We start from the raw sequence: 21,661 nt of genomic DNA on the forward strand, positions 1-21,661 counted from the left end.
AGTTCAGCTTTCCATAAATAGCATGCACATCATTAATTAGAATTCACCATTTTAATTTTCTTTCTTTTGAGGTTTTACTTACAATAGAAAGTATAGCTCTTAAGTGTACAGTGTCTTAGTTTTGACAAAGGTATGTACCTTTTTAAGACACCCAAAACAAACGGATATATTGTTCCAGATTATAAATATTAAGATCTTTTGTGTAACACCTACAACAATATTTCTCTAGCCTTAAAGTACGTGCCAAACTCAAAACTTGCTTAAACTGTCAGTTTTCCTTATTAACTTGAACCTGCAGAATATACTTTTCCAGGCTTGCTTACCCTGAGGCCATTTGCTTTAGAAAACTACTTTGCCTGGCACATCACATTCTTGTTTCCTTGTTCCTTTTACTCCTGATCAACCTGCTTCCCTGAGACATATAAAACCTTTGCTTATGGCCAGAAGGCAGGGGAGTCTTACTTTCACAATGACCCTCCTGCTAACCATGAATAAAGACCTTTTTGCAGATCCACTCCGTGGTGCTTTATTTCAGGGCATTTTGACAAGTGAACATAAAGCTCTTTGCTTCAGATCACAAACTGGTACTAAATTATTACATAATTAATGGGAATGCTATTTCCAATTAACCAATATATAGATGGTAAATTGGTCAGCAGATGTGTCTTATTTTGGTATGTATGTTTCTGTATTTGTTGTTATTGTTGTTGTTGTATTTGCTTTTTTTTCCCATTTGTTTATACTATCTCTTTTATTTAATTAGAGAAAAAACACTTCTAAGCAGGAAAGAACACAAGAAGAGCATGGCACTAATCCTAATATGATAGAAATGTGGTAAAAATTGGACTTTAGACACATGTCCTCTTCTATCAGAAGTGAAAATAATACCCAAATAGGCATTTGAGGGTGAAAAGAAACTGCAAATGAGTAGTAAAAAATGTGAATGAGTGCATGTGAATCCCAGTGCTTTTAAGTGCCTGAATCAGTCAAGATTTAGTTCATAAAAGCCTAGTTTTGTTTGTCTGTTTGTTTTTTTGGTTTTTTGTTGTTGTTTTGTTTTGTTTTTTCAAGACTGAGTCTCGCTCTGTCGCCCAGGCTGGAGTGCAGTGGGGCGATCTCAGCTCACTGCAAGCTCCGCCTCCTGGGGTTCACGCCATTCTCCTGCGTCAGCCTCCCTGTTAGCTGGGATTACAGGCACCTGCCACCACGCCCGGCTAATTTTTTTTTGTATTTTAGTAGAGACGGGGTTTCACCATATTAGCCAGGATGGTTTCCATCTCCTGACCTTGTGATCCACCCGCCTCAGCCTCCCAAAGTGCTGGGATTGCACCCGGCCAAGTGTAGTTATTTTAACCAAGAGCTTGTTGCCTATAAAATCTGTGAAAATTTTGCAAGTCCAGATTCTAGGCTGAATCTCAAAGAATCTTTCTCAGAACTTATACAACTTGCTCTAGGCTACTCTTTATATGTTGAAAGCAAGAAATCATCAGTTGCCTAAAATGCTGTGTCAGGGCTGAGAACAAGACACTTCGCAATATGGCAATTTGGTCACTGAGAAAACTGCAGAGGCAAGAAGGTTACTCTGAACATCTCCCACCTTTCTCCCCTGATGAATGGTCATAAGTAAATTCTTTGGCCTTCCTTACCTGATAGTAGGTCATAAGAACCTCATTGCGTGGGCGTTCTACCCTAGATCCAGAGGCCAAGAAGAATCTGAACATATAAGCCTTGCTAAGTTCCTCCAAGTTTATTACCAGTAGGTCATACCCCATTTTTGTCCAATCATACTTCTACACAACTGTCCAGCTTTATTGAACCTAATCATAAAAATAGAGTTTGCCCTGGATCTTTGGGTCTTCACTTCTGAAGCCTCCCATGTCACATTAAACTTTGGTTAAATAAATTCGTTATGCTTTCCTCATGTTAATCTATGTTCTATTATAGGAGTGTAAGCCATTAGCCTTGACACGGTTGAGGATAATAAATTCCCTTTTCTCCCCTATAGCTGTCAAAGCAATGATTTCTTGACATCTTGGAATCTGGAGAATGTATAGCATAGCTCCAATGCAGGGATTAAAAGAATGAAGAAGTTGTCGCTACAACTACTTCTGCCCTTGGTACTGCTTCTGCATACCCATAAATGTAGAAAACTCTCTCTCTCTTTTTTTTTATTTTTTGCCAAACTTGCTTTCTAAAAAAACAGTGAACGACAGATAACTCCTGTGAAGGCTAATTGGAGAAAACAGATTCTATTTAGAACTGAAAATGGAAGTACAAACTAGTATGGGAAATAAACCTCTAAGACCACAAATGTCTTCAACTAGAAAAAAGCAGGAATGGGTTGAGTGAGCACATTGCCATAAATATTTTAATCTATGTATGACTAATTTTCACTTTATCATGTTGCATGTTCTTAAAGCTAATTACATAGTTGGTGGTTTATGGTACATTTAACAATGTATGCAGGAATATTCAATTTTTAACTAAGAAAAAAGGTGTCCTTCACAAATATTTTTTGAACAGGTCATGTTCACATAATTTAAAATAAATTTGAAATTAAATTGAAGCAGTGGATGGCAAGGCAATGGATATTAAATAAAAATGACTGCTCCTTTTGAAGTTAAAAAGTATATAAATTAAAATGCGATTCCAATGAACTGGTTTAACAAGACCTTAACTAGTGCCTAGAAGCAAAAACAGTTTCCACTAATTTAATTAGAAAAAAATACATGAAATAATTGAACAAAAATGACCACTTATTTCCCAAAGAGTTTCAGTTATAGCCTTTGAAATCAGGTCATAAGTGGCACTCCAAGTTTCTCCTTTCTTTAGAGAGCTAGTTGATGCCAAGTGGCAAAAACTGAGAACAAAGGGGTTAATCCAATTTCAAGTTTGTCTTTGATGCACTTCCAAATCTCCTCTTGTGGGAAATGAAAGTGAATTGCTTTAAGTAGTTACAGAGTGGAAATAGATCAGAACAGTCTATCTCTGGCCTTGGTAAGAAGATGGTTTAGCTTATTTCTTCTTTGGAACAATATGTCTTGGTTGATTGTCTGTGTCTGTTTGAAACAAAAAGACCTACAGATACCTGAAGCAAATGCATCATCATTCAACAAGTACAGTCATCTCCACGGAAAACTACTAATGGGAGATTTTATGTTAATCACAATGTCAACAGGGTTTATGTTTACTGGAAAATGTTTCTGTAAATTACTACTCCCTGTTTCATGTGCTTCTATATTGAATACTAACAGGCTAGAAAAAGATACAAAATTGGGCTCAAGTTAATATGCAAGTTTACAGTGGGAAAATACTAAATAATGTTTCTAAATAGAAAGAAAACCTCTGTTTTGTTTTTGATAATGAGAGATCTTTCATTTCTTATGAATTGCCTCCCTATTGAATAAGGTTTAAAGTGCACACAGTACCCATATGGTCCCCAGAGATCATTTATCATAACTCCTTTCAAATATAACCTCTCTTTCACCTACAAAGAAACTTAGACAACAAAGGCCACTCCTTATGTTCAGCAGAGCATATTTGGATACAATCTACTATGGTGGAGGTTATGGCACCCTCCTGCCCTATAACTAATTCATTATCATAATGTCAGATTTTCACATACACCCACATAGAAAGTACCTGGAAAGACATGCAACAGTTGGAGCAATAATGGTAACATCAGCATTGACTTATTTAAAAAGTTCAATTAAAAATTATTAAGAGCAGAAGAGCAGAATACTTCTTCCTTCTTCCTATATACTTTCAAAAAGAATAGTAGAACAAAAAATCTGCAGCTAAAATCTACAACTTACCTAGGGAAAAAGGTGTCCTTAGGAACCTTAAAACATGAGAAAATGGTGAAAAATCATTGGCTGCTACAATATCCAATGGCAGCAGCGTTTGTTTAGGAGGAAACAGAGCTAACTAAGGCAGCTGGACATCTGTTGGCTTGAAAAGAAAATATTAATTTCTATGCATGAATATACTTAAAATGTTTAATTTAAAAGTTTTTAATTATAATTTTAAAATGTATAGCCATAGAGAATGTTACTGAACCACCTTGTTATTTTGAAAAATTGTAAATAAATATCAAAAAAGTAGCACCTATCCTGCTTTCTTGTATGAATTGAACTTTATGGAACCACATATTGGAAATGAGATCTTTCAATTAATATAAGTTGTTCAACTTAAAAAAATACGATAAATTATACTATCATTATTTTGCAACCACACATGAAGAAATTGATCTATAATTATTACTATTTAAAAACGTTGCAGAGAAACAACATAGTAGTGTTTGCTTCCTGAAAGGAATACACAACTTATGCAATAGTATTGATCTCTATTTTCTCCTAAAATGTATGCTTTGTTTTGAGCATGACTCTATAATATTTGTCAGAACATACAAGAAACAGTAAGAATGTTGCATGACATTATAGGGGTGCTATCAGAAATGTCAAGATAATATGACTCTCTGTAGGATGAATGACCACCTAGAAGTAATGGCATAAATTTTAACATGTGAAAGAATTTAGACTACAGATACAAGAAGCTAAGAGTAATCTTGGCAGGTTAAAAATGGAGAAAATCTAATCCATGCATACCATAAGAATACAGTCAAACTCAATGACAAATTTCAACAGCAATCAGAGAGGTTAAAAACACTTCACAAACAGAGGAAAATGATGATAGGGATGACGGTTGACTTCTCATCTTCAATGCTAGAAGACAAAGAGATGGTATCTTTAAAGTTCATGAGAAAGGGATAAAGTTAACTTTGAATACTCTATCAAGTGAAATAATATTCTAGAAATAAGGATGAAATAGTGACATTCTCATATAAGAAAAGCTAAGTGAATTAATTTTTACCTGTGCTACTAGAAATGCTAAATAAAGCTCTTCCAGCTTAAGGGAACAATTAAGTGATAGAACTCTATCCATAGAAAGAAATGCAAAGCAATAGAAATAATAAAGATATGGATAAATATAGACTACTTTAATTTTTTTCCTTCAATTCATTAAAAGCAAATAAACTAACTCTTCAAAGAAAAAAATTAGAATGTGGTGCACTGTATATTTAGAAGTAAAATATGTTACAATAATAATACAAAATATGATAAGGAATGCAATGGGATGATACTGCAATTAAATTCTTAGAGTTTACCTGAAATGGTGCAACATAACTTTTAGTAGACTGATAAATTAATTAGACATACTTTAAGCCTCTGGAAAGACCACTAGAAAAAATATACAAAAAATTTCTTGTAAAAAGCAAATTGCAGAAGTAACAGAATATTCAAACAATTATTTTTAAAAGACATAAAAGAAAAAATAAGCAGATAGAAACAAAAAACAAATGGAAATAATTTTATTAAATATAAAGAACTAAATACTGCAATTTAAAGTTATTCCATGTCAGACTTGCCTATTTTATGCAGAGATAAGCTGAATGGAAAAAGATGAAAAAGGATAAACCATACCAAGTAGAAGCTCAAAAAAATAGTGGATATATTAATATTGTAAAAAAAATAGACTTTAAAAGGAGTGTTACCACAGATTAAGAGAGAACATCATGTAATAAAAGAGTGATTTCTTTAGAAAAACCTGGCAATATAAATTAGTGCATATCTAATAATAGAGTAGGAAAATATACAAAGTGACAAAAATAAAAACAGAGAAGGTCACAAACATATTTAGAGGTTTTTATCACTGCTTCCTCACTAATTAATAAGTACACAAAAAAATCAGGTTTGGGGCCGGGCATGGTGGGTCACGCCTGTAATCCCAGCACTTTGGAAGGCCAAGGCGGGCATATCACTTGAGGTCAGGATTTCAAGACCAGCCTGGCCAACATGGTGAAACCTCGCCTCTACTAAAAATACAAAAATTAGCTGGTTGTGGTGGTGCATGCCTGTAATACCAGCTACTTGGGAGGCTGAGGCACAAGAATCACTTGAACTCGGGAGGAAGAGGTTGCAGTGATCTAAGATCATGCCATTGCACTCCAGCCTGGGCAACAAAGCAAGACTCTGTATCAAAAATAGTAATAAGAAGAAGAAGAAGATTTATGTCTTTGGAACAAGATTGTCAGCATGAACTAATTTACATTTATAAGATACTATTCCCACCAACTGCAGAATATACATTTTTTTCTAATGCATATAGAACATTCAGTAAGCTCTACTATATTTGGGCCATAAAACCAGACTCAAATTTCAGAATAATAAAATCTTATACAATATTGTTCTCTGTCCATAAAGATATAAAATTAAACTGAGCACAGTGGCTCACGCCTGTAATCCCAGCACTTTGGGAGGCCAAGATGGGTGGATCTCCCGAGGTCAGGAGTTCCAGACCAGCCTGACAAATATAGTGAAACCCCGTCTCTACTAAAAATACAAAAATTAGCTGGGTGTGGTGGCAGATGCCTGTAATACCAGCTACTCAGGAGGCTGAGGCAGGAGGATCCCTTGAGCCCAGGAGTGGAGGTTTCAGTGAGCTGAAATCACGCCACTGCACTTCAGCCTGGGTGACAGAGTGAGACTCCATCTCAAAAAAATAAAAATAACATAAAATAAAAAATCAAGTTAAATTAAATTAAAAATCAATAAAAATAAACTTTAAAAGCATCAAATATTTATAAATGATACAATAACCTATTGAAATAACCCATTTGTCCAAGAAGAAACACAATGAAAATTTAAAAATATTTTAAAATAAATGATAATGAAAACTGCACTTGTCAAAATTTGTGACACGCACTTAAAGGAGTACTTAGAAGGAAATTCATAATTTACATGTTTATATCAGAAAAGAACAGTTTATGACTAGCCATATGTAGAAATCTGAAACTGGATCTCTTCCTTACACCTTATACAAAAATTAATTCAAGATGGATTAAAGACTTAAACGTTAGACCTAAAACCATAAAAACCCTAGAAGAAATCCTAGGCAATACCATTCAGGACATAGGCATGGGCAAAGACTTCATGTCTGAAACACCAAAAGCAATGGCAACAAAAGCCAAAATTGACAAATGGGATCTAATTAAACTAAAGAGCTTCTGCACAGCAAAAGAAACTACCATCAGAGTGAAAAAGCAACCTACAAAATGGGAGAAAATTTTTGCCATCTACTCATCTGACAAAGGGCTAACATCCAGAATCTACAAAGAACTCAAACAAATTTACAAGAAAAAAACAAACTACCCCATCAACAAGTGGGCGAACGATATGAACAGACACTTCCCAAAAGAAGACATTTATGCAGCCAACAGACACATGAAAACATGCTCATCACTGGCCATCAGAGAAATGCAAATCAAAGCCACACTGAGATACCATCTCACACCAGTTAGAATGGCAATCATTAAAAAGTCAGGAAACAACAGGTGCTAGAGAGGATGTGGAGAAATAGGAACACTTTTACTCTGTTGGTGGGACTGTAAACTAGTTCAACCATTGTGGAAGTCGGTGTGGCGATTCCTCAGGGATCTAGAACTAGAAATACCATTAGACCCAGCCATCCCATTACTGGGTATATACCCAAAGGATTATAAATCATGCTGCTATAAAGACACATGCACAGGTGTGTTTATTGCGGCACTATTCACAATAGCAAAGACTTGGAACCAACCCAAATGTCCAACAATGACAGACTGGATTAAAAAAATGTGGCACATATACACCATGGAATACTATGCAGCCGTAAGAAACGATGAGTTCATGTCCCTTATAGGGACATGGATGAAGCTGGAAACCATCATTCTCAGCAAACTATCGCAAGGACAAAAAACCAAACACTGCATGTTCTCACTCATAGGTGGGAACTGAACAATGAGAACACTTGGACACAGGAAGGGAACATCACACACTGGGGCCTGTTGTGGGGGTGGGGAGAGGGGAGGGATAGCATTAGGAGATATACCTAATGTAAATGATGAGTTAATGGGTGCAGCACACCAACATGGCACACGTATACATACGTAACAAACCTGCACATTGTGCACATATACCCTAAAACTTAAAGTATAATAAAAAAAAATAAGAAAACAACAATTTAAAATTAAGGAGCTTATGTCCATATTAAGAAGCCAAAGAATTATATGACCATCTATGTACCCAAAGAAAATTCATATGAAAAAAACTCTACTCCTGTTCATAATAGAATTACTCAATTCTATTTCATTCTATTTCATTGAATTCTTCAATTCAATTACAAAAATAATTGAAGAAAAATGTCTCAGCCTAAGTATGGGCACTTGTAAAAACTTATAGCTAACATCATACTTACTGATGAAGCATTTCTTCTGAGATAGGACAAAAGGCATATTTTGTCTCAGCGCTTCCATTCAACATTATATCCATGGTCCTGGTTAGCACCATAAGGCAAGATAAATAAATAAATAAATAAATAAATAAATAAATAAATAACTCTTTATATAAGGACAGGAAAAAGGAAGTGTTCTTACACAGGAGGTATGATAGACTATTAACGAAATCTTAAGGAGAGTACTAAATCTTTTTAATAAAAAATGAATTTAGACAGATTACAGAATAGAAGGTTTTTGAAGAAAAATCAGTTGTATTTATACATACTACTGACAATTGGAAATTGAAATTTTAAAAAGTCAATTTACATTAACATAAAAAAATTAAGAAATATGCTTGTTAAATGTGCAAGACCTCTATATTTAAAAGATGAAAATATTACTGACTGAAATTAAGGAAGCCAGTGAATAACACAATATATTTATACATTGGAAAATGTAATATTTCTAAGACATCAATTATCTAAAAAAAAGTGCTATAGATTCTATGGAAATCCAACCAAAATAACAGCATATGTTTACAGCAATTGACAAATTATTTCTAAAATGTACATAAAAACGTAAAGGACCTCGAAGAGCCAAAGATATCTTGACATGAAAATCATGGATATACCTGACTTTCTGGCTATTTATCAGTCCACAATAATCATGCAAGTGTGTGATTGATATAAAAGTAAAGAAATCAGTCAGTGGAACAGAATGGAGAATTCAGAAATTAACCTCACAAATACTATCAATTAAACACAGACTTGCTAAGGCCATTCAACTGAGAAATGAAAATCTCAAAACCTGCTGCTGGAAAAAGTGGATGAACATTGGGGAAAAAAAGCACACACACACACAAAATCATATCAAATAAAAAACCTTAATCCTTACTGCACAGCACAAGCAAATATTAATTTGGAATCCTAATAGATCTAATAGTAAAAGTAACATTTTAAATTTTCTCAAAGAAAACATGGAATACTTTTGTAATGAGTAGTCAGTGATTTCTTTGAGAAACATAAAACACTGAGCTTTTATGAAAAATATATAAATCGGATATTAACAAAATTTAATTCTTTTTCATTTTATAGCACCATTAAGAAAATAAAAATCAAGCCTCACATTGAGAGGAAATGTTTCCATATCTAGTAGGTATAACACCTATGAAGGACTTATATCCTAACTTCTAACCTGTAACATGTAACCATAGATAATATATATTATATATTATATGACATACATAATACATAGAATTGACATAAAGAATATATAATCTCACCTGGTGCGCTGGCTCATGCCTGTAATTCTAGCAATTTGGGAGGCCAAGATGGGCAGATCACGAGGTCAGGAGTTTGACACCAGCCAGGCCAATATGATGAAACCCTGTCTCTACTAAAAATACAGAAATTAGCCAGGCATGGTGGTGCATGCCTGTAGTCCCAGCTACGGGGCGGGGGGCGGGGGGGGTGCTGAGGCAGAAGAATCGCTTGAACCCTGGAGACGGATGTTGCAGTGAGCTGAGATCGTGCCACTGCACTCCAGCCTGGGTGACACAGTGAGACTCCATCTCAAAAAAAAAAAAAAAAATATATATATATATATATACACACATATATATGTAATCTTACATATAAGTTGACATTTTGTTACTGATATATAGGATATTATAGAAACTATATGTTTTATGGTATACTAAATTATATTATATATTACATATTATATAATTTATAATCTGTTATATGTATATTTACACATACTTATAGATAACCATATATCAATATGTAGTTATATTTATATAGCTAATTTATAATTTATACAAAATTATAAATAAAGTAGCCCAGAGTGGTCTACTTTTTGGTGCCGCTCAACTGTCGTGCAAGTAGAGCACTTGCAGTCAAGACTCCATCTGCCCTACATTTATATTACATTATACTATAGTATGCTACATTTTACACTAACTGTTTAATATATTGCAATCATATTTACATATTTCTCACATATCATGTCATATAAAATAGATATGTAGAATATATGAACTATGTATCAAAAATTAAAAAGCAAAAATCCAATTTGACTTTGGCCATGATGTGAAAGAATTAGAAAATGCATATACATTGAGGATAACAGAAAAAAATTTTAAAAATCAGCATTGATAGTCTTTTTATAAAGTCCAACTTACACTGACTTCGAGACCACGTAATTCCACACCCAACTACTTACACAAGAGAAATAAAGGTATAGCTCCAGAAAAATAATTTACACATTACTTATATTTATAGAATCATTATTAATAATAGCAAAACACTGAAAGCAAATCCAATGTCCATCAGCATTAGATGGATAAAATGGGATATATTGATATACTGCAATATTCATCAATAATAAAAGACCGATACATGGGGCTGGGCACAATGGCTGACACCTGTAATCCCAACACTGGGAGACCTAGGTGACAGGATCCCTTGAGCCCAGGAGCATGAGACCAGCCTAGGCAACATACATAGTAAGACTCCATCTTCACAAAAAATACAAAAATTAGCCAGGCATGGTGGCTTGCGCTTGTGGTCCCAGCTACTTTGGAGGCTGAGGTGAGAGGATCGCTTGAGCCCAGGAGTCCATGCCTGCAGTGAGCTAGGATAGAGTCACTGTACTCCAGCATGGGCAACAGAGTGAGACCCCATTTCTAAAATAAAATAAAATAAGACTGATATATAGGAAGACATGGCTGAATTTTATAAACATTTTTTGAAAGGAATATTTCAGTTGCAAAATAGTAAGTCTGATTTCATATACATGAATTTTTAGATTAGACAACCTTAATTTTTGATAGAAAATCTGAACTATGGGGTGATGACAAAAACTGGATGGAGCCATAAGGGAAGTTTGTGGGGTGATGGAAACGTTTTCTGTTTTGATTGGGGTATAGGGTACATGATGTATACATTAGTCAAAACTCACAGAATTGTCACCTAATCTGTGCATTTCCTTGTATGTAAATTTTACTTTAATTGAAAAAGTAGATGAAAAGAAGACAAGAAACAAATATTAAGAAGACGTAACATCCTATTGCAATATATGGACTTTCTTAGTATTCAGATCCAAAAAAAGTAATATGTTAAAAATCACTTGTAAGACCCTTATAATATGAATACTGGAAAAACATTATGAAGTTATCATTCATTTCTTAGTGTGAAAGTGGTATTTTCAGGGCAGTTCTTCACATGGTCTTGGACTGACTTAGTTTTCCCCACCTTCTTGCTTACAGTCTCAACAACAAGTGTAGAATGTGCTAGGAATGCAATATGCTTAGGCAGAGAGAAACTGCCTGGGACTTGTCTCTCTCTCCTAGGAAATGTAACATCTTAAGTTAGGGAGAAACTATCTGGAACTAACTGGGGCTTTGTTCCTCTCTCCCTTGGAAGCAGGATGGCCTTCAAAGCTTTGCCCAGTGAGTCACATGCTCCTGAGTTAGTAGCCCAGGGTGGTCTACTTTTTGGTGTCCCTCAGCTGTCATGCAAGTGGACCACGTCAGCTGAGACTCCATCTGCCTTGGGCAACTTTCTGAACCTTGAGGATCAGCTCACAGTGGATCCAACACTTCTTATTTCCCTTCCTACCCATCTATAATTAATAAACCTGCTTTAAATAACTGTTGCACGTGAATGTGTTCCTTCTCACATTGGTAACAGTGCAGCCCAGGCTGCAGCGGGTGGAAGAGTTTGGACTCCAATTCCTGGTGATTCACATGATGATGATCTCTGCAATCTGCCCCACAATGGGAGTCCTCTTTTAGTGAACCTGCTTCCCAGTATTATGCTGCATTTTTTTGAAGTCCTTATATTTTAGAAACATATACTGACATACTATATGGTGTCTGACATTTGGGAATACTAATTGCATTAGATGAAGATAAACTAAGATTGGCCATGTATGAATAATGAGTGTAATCAGTACATTATACCACACTCGATAGTTTTATTTATGTTTTAGAAGTTATGTAATATTTTTAAAAGCATAATTTATTGACTGTGCGTAGCATTGTGGGTACAAATATTTAGAAGACTCAGTTATTTTCAAGGAACTATAATTTAGATGAAATGCCAAGTGATATTAAGACCAGCTGAAATAATTTCACACAATTACTTTTGTATGATAAGAGATTTTGTCAGAAGACCAAAGATCCTGACTGGTTGAAAACCAGCACCAATGGAAAAAACATTCTTGAGTTGGGTCTAAGTGGGACAAGGAGGTTGAAGAGTGAGGGCAAGAATGTCACAAAAAGAGGGGAAGCCAAAAAAAAAAAAAAAAAGAGAAAACACAGGATTCAGACTTCATACTTGGCCTTACCCTGAATTTGCCAATAGAAAATCAGTTCAGGGACAAGCTCCACCTTGCTAATCAATGCACACAGCTTGCCTATGACTGTTCAGGATCCATATTGCATACTTCGATTTAATAAAAAGAGAACAGTCAGGTTCTAGAAAAAAAAAAACTTAAGAAAGGAGTAAGATTTTTTTTTAAAGGACAGGCATAAGGATAGGAAATAAAATGAAATTAGACAAATTTGAATTGTAAAATGAGACAATTTTTCCAGATGGGAAAAAAGACTTGGGGCACAAAGAAAGGTGATCAGTCATTTGTAGTATCATCACTACCTGGCAGAATTTCTTTTTAGCTTAGTAGATAAACCATAGCTGTGATATAAACTTATGTTCTAAGAAATTTTTTAAATCATTTTATTATGATGCACAGGGAGGCTATGAATGGTTTAACAATGTCCCAAGATCTTTAACTACTTTATCCATGAAATTGCTCAACCCAGCCCAGTCCAGGCAGGAGCATCTTCCTCCATCAACTTCAAATAGGATACTATTCTATTTTGCCACAACATGAAAAAAACATTGTGAAATATTGTTCTAATTGAAGGCTTAGGAAGTTCCAAAGGATTCCTGGGCTACTCCATTTTTCCTCCCTGAATGGAAGGATAAGAGGCACCTGTTGAAATGTGGCTGAGGAAAAACCAAGCTCAGGTATTGGGGTTCAGTTGCACTTTACCTTGGCCATGAGGGCCAATTCAAATTTCGTTACTGGTAATTAATGTAAACACTCCTATATCAGCTTGTAGTTTTGAATCTAATGCTTGTATTTGAGTGATTTTTCCCTAGGAAGTATGTAATATATAAAAGAAATATATTGATATTAATTGTGTCTTATGTAATGATATTTCCATATTGTTTTCTCAACCAAGTATGCCAGCCTTTCTGCACATCAGCAAAGCATAGCCAAGCAAACCAACAGCAAAGTTCTGAATTCTTAGTAACTTCTTTTAGTCAGCTATTCTGTACACAAAGGCACTGTAGAAAGGACATTTTAAAAATTGTATGCATTATTACATTCCTTTGTTTAACTTTTCTCTTTTTTGTCTGTCATATCACTTTTAAGTAAAAACAGTGGAGGTCACTATTGGTTGGCTGACTAACCCTATGGACAAATACTTTCTCCAAATTTAGCTTCCAATCATTGGTCTAAAGTTGCCCAAAAAAGTATATTCTGGCCAATAAAATATAAACACCTTTGTGAAGTATGGCTTCCATGAAAGTCTATTATGGGGCAAATAGGTTGTGAAATTACTGTGTCTGTCTTTGTTCTTCTTCTGGATTGCAATGCCCTAAGTGATGTTGAAGGTGAAGCAGGCACCTTGCGACCACAGAAAAGCTCACTCCACTTGAAAAATAACAGAGAAAGGAATTCTAAAGGATGCTCACGTGCCTGATAACACTGGGGCTCTTGTATTAGCCCAGGACTATTTCAAACTTCTGGATATGTAGAGGCAGGAAAAAAAAAGAGCAACTGTTTAAGACAGTTTATCAGGTTGGTGGTTGTGAATACCCAGTTATTCTGTCTGAACAGATTTTTAAATGCTTCTGTTACAGGTTCAATTTATAGTCTCTCTAAAAAAAAAAAATAGTTGGTCCATCTACTGGCTTGTTTTAGGAGGTAAGAGTGATAGTTTTCTTAATAATCAGTGGGGACATTAAGGTGAAAAGGTTTTCATTGCCTGCTTCATCTTTAACATCACTTAGTGCACTCTAGGTCAGAGAAGAACAAAGGACAAAATGTTTTCACAGCCTATGTTTCCCTTTATGGGTTCTTAGAAACCTCATTCTGTGAAGTCAACTTTTATCTCACTGGTTAGAACAGAGTTATCTGGACACCCTTAAAGCAGTAATTACTATTTTGGACACCGTTAGTGACAGGATAGAGAAGAGCAGGTAATCACTGGTGAGGCAAACCTTGCTCAATTTCTCCATGAGGTGCTGTGTCTATATGTGCACGTGGGGTCAGTATTCGAAATTAAAACAAGTCTCAAATGAAAACAGTTCTAGAGCCACATTTCTTAATTCAGCTTGGTCCCACACGGATAATTTCAAATATTTTTATTTTACAAAATCCTGCTAATAATGAATGTCAGAGTATAATAGGCTAAGAAACTGGGCATATTAAAATAGCAAATTTATTGAAATCTGAAAGCAAACTGAATATTATGAAACAATAAGTCAGTGCCTAAATCAAAGTTTTTGTTAAAAGCAATATACAATTTTTTTCCTACCTCAAAATTACAGGTACTAATATGATATAGTGTCATAGAAGCAAACTTGAAAAATCCTGTGAGGTCATAATAGGCCAGACTCCCAAACATTTTTTCACATTTTTATATTTTCTAATCCTCTGACTATTTATTATATTTACAGAATAATTTAAAAGATAGAGAAAATACATCTTTTTAGGACTGGCGTGGTGGCTCACACCTGTAATCCCAGCACTTTGGGAGGCCGAGGTGGGTGGATCACCTGAAGTCAGGAATTCAAGACCAGCCTGGCCAAAATGGCAAAATCCTATCTATACTAAAAATACAAAAATCAGCCAGGCATGGTGGCACATGACTGTAGTCCCAGCTACTCAGGAGGCTGAGGCAGGAAAATCACTTGAAACCGGGAGGCGAAGGTTGCAGTGAGTCGAGATCGCACTATTGCATTCCAGCCTGAGCAACAGAGCAGAGCACGACTCTGTCTCAAAAAAAAAAAAAAAAAAGAAAGAAAGAAAAGAAAAATACATCTTTTTGTCTCCCAAATACTGATGTATGTTGTATTCTCACGGCTCAAGGAATCTTTTGAACTTAATTATCCATACCTTACATTTCTACTCTAGTGAAGGAGTAGGGTACTACCATTGTATCTTAACAAATCTGTAAGCTCACACAGCGTATGTTGACAGGGCCTTAAGGAAAGAGAATTAATAACACATAGTACTCAGAGATTGAAGCAGGAAAACAAAGTTTCTTACCCTGGCAAAGAAGTGCTGTGTTTCAGAGAACTTTGCAGATGAGCAGTGTAAGCCAAATTCAAAAGGGAGTTAGGGCCGGAAGTGGCGACAAGGTCAAATTTCATCAGCAACAGAATCATGTCTAGGTAAGTCTCTCAATAGATAATTACTTGAATAAAATCTTAGCTACTCTTCTAGATTTTACTTTTTAATTTTTTTTGAGAGAGTCTCCCTCTGTCGCCCAAGGTGGAATGCAGTGGTGTGATCTCGGGCCACTGCAACAACTGCCTCCCAGGTTCAAGTGATTCTCCTGCCTCAGCCTCATGAGTAGCTGGGATTACAGGCACATGCCACTAGGCCCAGCTAATTTTTATATTTTTAGTGAAGACAACGTTTCACCATGTTGGCCAGGCTGGTCTTGAACTCCTGACCTCAAGTGATCCACCCACCTCAGCCTCCCAAAGTGCCGGGATTACAGGCGTGAGCCACCGCACCTGGCCCATTTCCTTCTTGGTAAATTGATATTGTAGATCAGCTCACTCTGCCATTACTACTATTCTCATGCTATGACATAGGCAGGGAGCATATATCCAGACAATTTATAACGTAGAAGTCAGGATTAAAAACTCAAGAATTTTCTTCCTAGAATTCATTGACTCAGTTACTACTATTCCAGGTAAAATTTAGAGTTAATGTACAGTTTGACTTCTTTTCAGCCCATTCTACTTCAAAGAATAAAAATTAACATTCACAATTTGGACATTAACAATTTGCACATTCCCTATCCATAGAGAATAGGAATAAAGACAAATGGATTAATTTATTTCTAAAAGCAAGTTGCTTGCAGAAATTCACATTGCTCCCACTATTTATTTATTCTTTCAAAAATTCTCATTGAGATCCAACAAGAGCCAGAAATTATGTTCAGCACAGGTTATGAAATGACAAAGTATCAGCTATACCAAGAAACCTATATCAGGGCTGTACATTTTTCTCCTGGGTCCACAAGTATAGTAAAACCTGACAGCACAATGTGGCAAGTGTTAGGACAGAAATATACATTTGGTACTATGAAGGTACTGAGGACAGAGAACTAAATGTTCTGGAGCTGGAAAGGAGAGGCAAGGGTGGTGAGTGGTACCATTAAACCATTTTTGGTGGAACTGATGAAAGCAACCTTGGTCTTTAGTAAACCAAAATTGTCCTGAGTTTATGGCTTAATAATAATATATTCTCAACAAGAAAAATTTCTCACAAACCCATGCTGTATACATCTATACAAACACAAAGGAGAGATATATTAAAAGTATACATGAATTAGAAGATATTGGAAGTTAGTTAAAGTAACTTTATTCAGCAGTCAAAACATTATAGAGCTCGTTAATATGAGTATTGAGTAGCACCCAGGTTGCTTCCAAGTTAGATTAAGGATGTTGTCTTCAACTTGTGTTTGCACCTTTCTTCCCGTAGCAATGACATATTATTATCAGTAAGACTACAAAATCTTTTGAAATAGCTGGGTTTAAACAATACCATGTTAAAACACTCACATTGAAATATCATTTCCTATAGTTCCTCTTCCTCTTTACTTCTACTGATACCTACATATGAACCAGTCCCTTGTTTTGTTATCTCAGAGTTAAGAGCAACATTAATTTAAGAGAAATCAGGTAAAACAAACAAACAAACAAAGGCCTATCGACAATTTTTTGGTTGACTTGAAGATTTTGTTTGTTGGGTTGGTTGGTTTTTGGAGATGGAGTCTCACTCTGTCTCCCAGGCTGGAGTGCATGCATTGGCGGGATTTCTGCTCACTGCAACCTCCACTTCCCACTTTCAAGCGATTCTCCTGTCTCAGCCTCCTGAGTAACTGGGATTACAGGCATGCGCCACCACGCTCAGCTAATTTTTGTATTTAAAGTAGAGACAGGGGGTCGTTGGCAAAGCCTGAGTCCTGTCCTCTCGCTCTCCTCCCCAAACAGCATGAGCTTCACCACTCGCTCCACCCTCTCCACCAACTACCATTCCCTGGGCTCTGTCCAGGCGTCCAGCTATGGTGCCCTGCCAGGCAGCAGCACGGCCATCGTCTATGCAGCCGCCAGGGGCCCTGGTTCCCGGATCTCCGTGTCCCGCTCTACCAGCTTCCTGGGCGGCATGGGGTCTCAGGGCCTGGCCATGAGGATGGCGGGGGATTTGGCAGGAATGGGAGGCATCTAGAACGAGGAGACCATGCAAAGCATGAATGACCGCCTGGCCTCCTACCTGGAGAGTGAGGAGCCTGGAGACTGAGAACCCGAAGCTGAAGAGCAAAATCCTGAAGAGCAAAATCCGGGAGCACCTGGAGAAGAAGGGACCCCAGGACAGAGACTGGAGCCATTACTTCAAGACCATCGAGGAACTGAGTGCTCAGATCTTCGCAAATATTGTGGACAATGCCCACATCGTTCTGCAGATAGACAATGCCCGTCTTGCTGCTGATGACCTTAGAGTCAAGTATGAGACAGAGCTGGCCATGCGTCAGACTGTGGAGAGTGACATCCATGGGCTCTGCAAGGTCATTGATGACACTAATGTCACTCAGCTGCAGCAGGGAGACAGAGATCAAGGCTCTCAAAGAGGAGCTGCTCTTCATGAAGAAGAACTAGGAAGAGGAAGTAAAAGGCTTACAAGCCCAGATTGACAGCTCTGGGTTGACCATGGAGGTAGAAGCCCCCAAATCGCAGGACCTCACCAAGATCATGGCAGACATTCGGCCCAATACGATGAGCTGGCTGGGAAAAACCGAGAGAAGCTGGACAAGCATTGGTCTCAGCAGATTGAAGAGAGCACCACAGTGGTCATCACACAGTCTGCTGAGGTTGGAGCTGCTAAGATGACGCTCACGGAGCTGAGACATACAGTCTAGTCCTTGGAGATCGACTTGGACTCCATGAGAAATCTGAAGGCCAGCTTGGAGAACAGCCTGAGGGAGGTGGAGGCCTGCTATGCCCTGCAGATGGGGCAGCTCAACGCCATCCTGCTGCACCTGGAGTCAGAGCTGGCACAGACTCGGGCAGAGGGACAGCGCCAGGCCCAGGAGTACGAAGCCCTGCTGAACATCAAGGTCAAGCTGGAGACTGAGATTACCACCTACTGCAGCCCACTGGAAGACGGGGAGAACTTCAATCATGGTGATGCGCTGAACAGCAGCAGCTCAATGGAAACAACCAAAAGTCCACCACCTGCAGGATAGTGGATGACAAAGTGGTGTCTGAGACCAACGACACCAAAGTTCTGAGACATTAAGCCAGCAGACGCAGGGTACCCTTTGGGGAGCAGGAGGCCAATAAGAAGTTCAGAGGTAAAAAAAATAAATTAATTAAAAAAATAAAGTAGAGACAGGGTTTCACTGTGTTGGCCAGGTTGGTCTCGAACTTCTGACCTCAAGTGATCCACTCTGCTTTGGCCTCCCAAAGTGCTGGGATTACAGGCATGAGCCACTGTGTGCCATGACTTGAAGATTTTTCTGATAGAACTGCTTTTTTACAGAATATGTTATTTCAACTATTTTCCTTAGTCAAAAAGATGAGTCCCATAATAACTGAAGCTTAAAATGTATGGATATTTTTTGAACATAGAGGCTACACTCAAGTTTTATGTAATGTTCATTCATAAAGAGCTCACAGATCTCTGTTAAAATTTTGAAATTGATCAAACACGATCAACTTTATTATTATTAAAGATTATAATAAAATGCCAATCATAAATTAATTTTTGATAACTACTAGTCAGCTTTGTTTGAAATGATTTAGGATTAGTATTTAACAAATCTCAAACTAAGTATGAGCTTGTTGATTTTGATGTTTGAAAACTGCTTACTACAGTTTCCCTATTATTAAGACAAAGTAAGAAAAGAAACTTGGTTAAACCAGAGAGAATGTTAAAAATCATGACCAGGGAAGTTTTATATTTGAAGGCTTTTATAAAATATTTACCCACAAACAAATACAATGAAGGGATCACAATGTTACAACACTCAGATTCTTCAGATGCCAATCTCAGTCTGAGCTGCCCTAGGCCTCTCTCAAGAGAAAGTTACACATCAAAGGAAAGGTGATAAAGTTCTCATCAAATAGTTAAAAAACTCTGCAATTCTCCTTGACTTTCCATTCTCAAGATGGTTTAGAAGTGATTGAATTAGGTAACATTCTGTCCAAATAGTGTTATGTGAAAGGAATTTCTAAAGGAAACCTAGCTGCTGCCAACAATTTGCCCACATAGTTTTCATCTGGTCTTTGTATGTAGCATCATTATTCAAGTAATGTTTATTGATTTATGAACATTCTTAATTGGCTAGGTTCTCTATGAGTTATAATTAAGAAAATATAGTACCTCACATTAAAAAACTTTCTGAAACCAAAATTTTTATTTTTAAAAAATATATAATTTTCAATAATTGTCAGATTATTATTGTACATTATTTGCCTTCAAGTGTTGAGTATTAAGAAAATAAACAAATGGGCCGGGCGCTGTGGCTCACACCTGTAATCCCAGCATTTTGGGAGGCCGAGGCGGGCAGATCACGAGGTCAAGGGATCGAGGCCATCCTGCCCAACCAACATGGTGAAACCCCATCTCTACTAAAAATATAAAAATTAGCTGGGCGTAGTGGCGCACGCCTGTAGCCCCAGTTACTCAGGTGGCTGAGGCAGGAGAATTGCTTGAATCCAGAAGGCGGAGGTTGCAGTGAGCCGAGATCGCGCCACTGCACTCTAGCCCAGGCAGCGGAGCGAGACTCCATCTCAAATAAATAAATAAATGTTATGCCATTTCAAGTTTGTTTTTTATATCTTCAAAATGCTGGACAATTGTGTATATTACCTGGCTGACTGGCTATTTTATTCAAGCACTTAAGAAAATTACAATACGGTTGTTTATCACACGCACCTTCTCCATTGGTTCAGGTGGGTTCTTATAGTTTTTCTCTTCTGTGGAAAGAGATGACTGCAGACTTGATTATGACAGAATCATACTTGCATGGGAAATAAGGTTCTCCAACTCCATGAAAAAAAATATTTTTCTTCCTAAAATCTAGCTATGTAAAAATTTCTTTCTTTCTTTTTTTTTTTTCCCTCTGTCACCCAGGCTGGAATGCAGTGGCAAGATCTCGGCTCGCTGCAACCTCTGCCTCCTGGGTTCAAGCGATTTTCTTTCTTCAGCCTCCTGAGTAGCTGGGATTATAGGCGCGAACCACCACGTCGGGTTAATTTTTGTACTTTTAGTAGACACGGGGTGTTTCACCATGTTGGTCAGACTGGTCTTGAACTCCTGACCTCCTGATCCACCCACCTCGGCCTCTCAAAGTGCTCAGATTAGAAGCTGAGCCACCGTGCCTGGTCCTATGTAAAGATTTCTAAGAATATTCTTGTTCTTGTATTTGGAATGTAAGAAAACTTAATGTATGGGTTTATTTCAATATTAGGAGAGACTTAAAACTTACTAATTTATAAAAGCTTCATCTTTTTAATTTTCTGAACCTAATTACGGCACTATATTTATGGATTAAATAAGAGAAACAAAACACTCTTATAATGTCTTTTTTTCCAAACATTTTAGTTCTATATTAGCACGTTCAATACTGTAGCATCTTCTTTTTAAATAAAAACTTCTGCTAATATAGTGGCTATAAATAACACTATACGCCTGGCTATTAGACTAGAACTAAGATCATATTCAGAATTACCTGGCATTGAATATCCAATATACCAGTATATTCACTACTACCCCCAGTGTTACCTCAGAGAGAAGTGCCTTTTTGAGAAATAGGTTTTCATGATAACAAACCCACAATATTTTAGTTTAGAGAATCATGAAAGCTGAACATACTTTTAATCATGTTGAAGTTTAGAAACAGATAAATGAAGACTAAAATCTAATTCCTGATATCAATAGGAGTTTAAGAGGTAAAAATAATTACACAACATCTTTATCAGTTTTAAGGAGATGATTTATCAATAAATAATGGGATCCATTCTATCAGCC

At 36.8% G+C, this 21,661-nt stretch overlaps 1 pseudogene across 1 annotated transcript; it reads left to right on the plus strand.

Annotated features, from left to right (window-relative positions):
- Nucleotides 1-17,869: 17,869 nt before the first annotated feature.
- LOC100972942 (keratin, type I cytoskeletal 18-like) lies at nt 17,870-18,994 on the plus strand (annotated as a pseudogene). Its single transcript, XR_008954715.1, has one exon. The product of XR_008954715.1 is annotated as a keratin, type I cytoskeletal 18-like (transcript).
- The last annotated feature ends 2,667 nt before the right edge of the window (nt 18,995-21,661 follow it).

This window comes from Pan paniscus, chromosome 14 (genome assembly GCF_029289425.2).
Source record: "Pan paniscus chromosome 14, NHGRI_mPanPan1-v2.0_pri, whole genome shotgun sequence".
Lineage (NCBI taxonomy): Eukaryota > Metazoa > Chordata > Mammalia > Primates > Hominidae > Pan > Pan paniscus.